At 50.4% G+C, this 4,508-nt stretch overlaps 1 long non-coding RNA gene across 1 annotated transcript in view; it reads right to left on the bottom strand.

Annotated features, from left to right (window-relative positions):
- The window catches only part of LOC110290550, a 7,420-nt gene extending 3,115 nt beyond the window's left edge, over positions 1-4,305 (bottom strand). The window contains exon 1 of the long non-coding RNA XR_002377454.2: positions 4,124-4,305. This is a non-coding gene — a long non-coding RNA (uncharacterized LOC110290550). The remainder of the gene's footprint in view (positions 1-4,123) is intronic.
- Between the last annotated feature and the right edge of the window lie 203 nt (positions 4,306-4,508).

Raw genomic sequence — 4,508 nt, 5'->3', positions numbered from 1 at the left:
CCTTCTCTCTCTCTCTCTCTCTCTCTCTCTCTCTCTCTCTCTCTCTCTTGCTCTGAAGCTTAGCAGGAACCCAGGAGGAAGGCACCACACTGAGGCTACAAAGGCAAACAATTGACATAGTTTGCTCATTCATTCAATAATTCCTTATAAAATCTACCACAGGGGCCAGCGAAAGGGCACAGTAAGTAAAGGGGATTGCTGTGTGAGCCTGGTGACCTGAGTTTGATCCCTGAAACCCATGTAAAGGGGGAGGAAACTGAGTACACAAAGTTGTCCTCTGACCTACACACACACACACACACACACCAACCACAAATATAAAATAATTGTGTTTTGTTTTTAAGATTGTTAGCTGAGCATAGTGATACAAGCCTTTTATCCCAGCACTTGGGAGGCAGAGACAGGTGAATCTACAGTTACAGCGTGAGTTCCAGGACAGCCAGGGCTATATGGTAAGGGCTATATATCTTAACGCCGGCGCCCTCCCAAAAGATTTTTAAAGATATGTGTATGTGCATGAATGAATCTGTATGAAAGTCTGTGTGTCATGCGTGTAATGTTCACAGATGTCATGGAAGAGGTCATCAGATCCCCTGGACCTGCAGTAACAGGACGTGTGGGCTACCACGTCGATGCTGGGAACCAAATCTCTGCCCTCCGGAAGAGCACTAAGTCCTCCTAACTGCCGAGCCAGCTCTCCCGGCCCCAGGTGAGATTTTGAAGAGATGTTTTGAGACAGGTGGCTCAGGCCTGTAATCCGGCAGACAGAGGAAGAGTTGGTTAGAGGCTCCTGGGCTGCCCAGTGAGACCCTGTCACAAAACTAGGCAAGCCGAGCCAGAGGTAAACGGGCCCTGAGGACTCAACACATCTCCTCGGCCATCACGTAGCAGATGGACAACTTCACGGAAATGTCTTCCTTAGGTTTCTATGGCCGGGTTAAAGACCGCAAGCAAAAGCAACCCGTGGAAGAAAAGGGCTGATTCCAGCTTACACTCTCCGGTCACACTCCATCACCAGGGGAGTCGGAGCAGGAACACAAGGCAGGAAGCTGCAGGCAGGACCGGAAGCAGAGGCCACACAAGAAAGCTGCCCATTGGCTTGCTCTCTGCTCCCCATGACCCTCTCAGTCTGCTTCCTTATAGAACAGAGGACCACCTGCCCCAGCGGGCGTGTATCACCCACAATGGGACCACCAGCTCTCTGGAGGCAGAGGAAGGTCCAGTCTACAGATAGAGTTCCAGGACAGCAACGAAGGCTACATGAAAAAACCCTGCAGAGAGGGGGTGGGGGAGGGAGAGAGGGAGGGGGAAGGGAGGGGAGGGACCCACAGGCCAATCTGATGGAGGCATTTTACCAATTAAGGTTCTTCTCAAAGAAGATTCTGGCTTGTTTCAAGCTGATTTTAGATAGATAGATAGATAGATAGATAGATAGATAGATAGATAGATACATACATAGATACATAGATACATAGATAGATAGCCAGTACAATAGTTAGGCTAGATCTTAGGTCTTAGATGTGCCTCTAGACACCACACGATGCCTAGCTCCATCTTGGGTCTCTGCAGCAACCCTGCCAGCAAGATACATCCTTCAACCTTGAATACAGCCCTCAGACCGTGAATCTCAATCCTAGCACTTGGAAGGTGGCAGGTGGGTCTCCATGAGACTGAGGCCAGCCTGGTCTACATAGTGAGTTGCAGGATAGTCAGGGCTATAGAGAGAGATTCTGTCGCACAAACAAAACAGAAAAAAAAAAAATCCAACGTGAACCTGTACCCTCTGGACCAGTGACGTAGCAGGTCTCCACTCTATGTGGATGCCCTGTCTGTGGGGTCAAAAGGTTTGAGGCTTAGCAGTACAGGGTTTGGGGCCATGAGGCCTTTTAAGACTCTAAGCATTGAGCCGGGTGTGGTGGCGCACGCCTTTAATCCCAACACTCAGGAGGCAAAGGCAGGCGGATTTCTGAGTTCGAGGCCAGCCTGGTCTACAAAGTGAGTTCCAGGACAGCCAGGGCTATACAGAGAAACCTTGTCTCAAAAAACAAAACAAAACAAAACAAAACAAAACAAAACAAAACAAAGACTCTAAGCATTAACTGGGTATAGTGGTATATGCCCAGCATGAGGAGGCTGAGGCAGGAGGATTGCCTTGAGTTCAAGGCCTAGCTGGTCTACATGATGAGTTCTAGGTCAGCCCTAGCTGTGTGTCTCTAGACTGTCTCAAAATAAAATAATAGAGTAAAATAAAACACCCTGGATGTCTTTGGGAAGGGCCCCCAGGGACACCAGCACCTGAGACTCCCCTGTATCCTCCTCCACTGTCCCCGGCCAAGGCATTGACCCACAGAGTTGAGTAGAGATCTCCATTGGTGTCCTATTAGACCACACATAAGCCTGCTCACCATGCTAGCACAAGCCAAGTGGTCCTGGAATGTGGGTGACAAGCAGGTCGTCCTGGCAGAAGCCAGCACAGGACCCTGGGGCTGCGGGAAAATGGCTAAGATCTACAAGAATAGGGGGCCAGGGAGTGGAGGTTGGGGGGATAGAAGGAAAGAAAAAGAGGAAAGACAGAAATATCAGGGTCTACGGCTGCAGGCCAGTAATCTCAGCTACTCCAGAGCCTGAGACAGAATCTCAAATTCAAGGTCAGCCTGAGCAACTGAGTGAGATTCTGCCTCAAAATAAAAAGTGGAAGGGAGCTAAGGACGAGGTTTAGTAGAAGAGCGTTTGCCAGCGTGAGAATCTAGGTTCAACCCCCTGAACGGCAGGCAGGGCAGGGCAGGGCAGGGCAGGAGGTGGCCCACACCTTTAATCCCAACACTCGGGAAGCAGAGGCAGGTAGGTAGAGCTTGGTTGAGTTCCAGGCCAGCCTGGTCTACAGCCATAGATCCAGGACAGCCAAGGCTACATAGAAACACTCTTGCTAGGAAAAAAAAAAAAAAGAAAGAAGCCAGGTGTGGTGGCAAACGCCTTTAATCCCAGCACTCGGGAGGCAGAGGCAGACGGATTTCTGAGTTCGAGGCCAGCTTGGTCTACAAAGTGAGTTCCGGGACAGCCAGGGCTATACAGAGGAACCCTGTCTCAAAAAAACAAAAAAAAGAAAGAAAGAAAGAAAGAAAGAAAGAAAGAAAGAAAGAAAGAAAGAGAGAAAGAAAGAAAGAAAGAAAGAAAGGAGAAAAAAAGAAAAAAAGAAAGGAAGGAGGAAGAAAATAGGAAGATAGATAAATAAATAAATAAATAAATACAGTCAAAGAAAGCCAGAGAAGGCTGTCCAATGTGATGGCTCATACCTGCAATCCAAGAATTCAATGCCATCCCGAGCTACAGAGTGAAAGAAACCCTGTCTCAAAAATACAAAATACAAAATAAAAGGGGGAGAGAGAGAGACAGGACGACAGGACTGAGAGAGGAGAAGTCTAAGAAGAGAACTCCCCCTAGTCAGGCTCAGGCTGCGTTGGAGCCAGACCACAGGGCTCTCATTTTCTGCAGATTTTTTCCGCCAGAGGCAGGAAACGTTGTCCCCTGGGAACCTCCGAAATAGCTGAGCTCCAGTGCAGCCCAGGCTGGGGGCGGAGGCCGCGGCCAGGAGGGATTTACACCCTGCTCTGCAGTGCCTGGAGCTGGAGAGGGCTGCTGCTGGCGCCAGTCGGCCTGGGTGTGAGCCCCTCCGCCGCCGCTGCCTGCCTCTGTGCCCCTCACTCAACAGGGATAGGTTACAGCGGGGCCAGGTCTACAGCAGGGGCATGTAGGCTTGGGGGCGTTCTCATCTCAGCGCCAGGCCTCTCTGAGAGCCCATGCCAGGCCCCTTGCTCTCCCCCTCACCTAAGCAGTGTGAACCCTATATTCAAGCCAGGGGAACCCCATATCCAGGCTTCCACCCTCATGAGGTTGGTGACACAAGTAAAATTAATAATAATAATAATAATAATAATCACAGGGCCAGCTATAAGTCCCGCGGTCCCGCGCTCTGTTATTGGCTGAGAGGATAGAGTTCTCTGATTGGTTAGTCAAGTCCCTCCTAAGTCTGGGGGATGGAGGCAACCCAAAACCTTTGGACTGAGACCCAGAAAAGGGAGAAATGGGGGGATGGGGGTGGTAGAAATCAATATCAGATACTCACAAGGGGCCACGGGGACAGGAAGGCAACTTGGCATTTATTGAGCACCTCGCATTTTCCAGACACTTTACTGAAGTTTAAGCCTCCCCAGAAGATCTCGCCCAAGAAGTCAGACTCAGAGGACATGGTTGACCAGGCCAAGGCCACCAGAGCTACCGTAGCTCTGCACCCTGCTTACTGGGCCTGCACCCTGGGCCCTGCATATTGTCCCTGCACTCTGACCCCTGCACCCTGGCCTCTGAGCACTGGGCCTGCACCCAGCCCACTTCTGACCTCAGCCTTCAAACAACAACAACAAAAAAGGACAGAGATGGATTGGGGCAGCTTGTTTGCATGTTGGCTGTTGGCCTCTAGTTTCTCCCCACTGACCATGTCCCCTAACACTGCC

Source organism: Mus caroli, chromosome 2 (genome assembly GCF_900094665.2).
Source record: "Mus caroli chromosome 2, CAROLI_EIJ_v1.1, whole genome shotgun sequence".
Classification (NCBI taxonomy): domain Eukaryota; kingdom Metazoa; phylum Chordata; class Mammalia; order Rodentia; family Muridae; genus Mus; species Mus caroli.
This window is presented reverse-complemented; position numbering and strand designations above follow the sequence as displayed.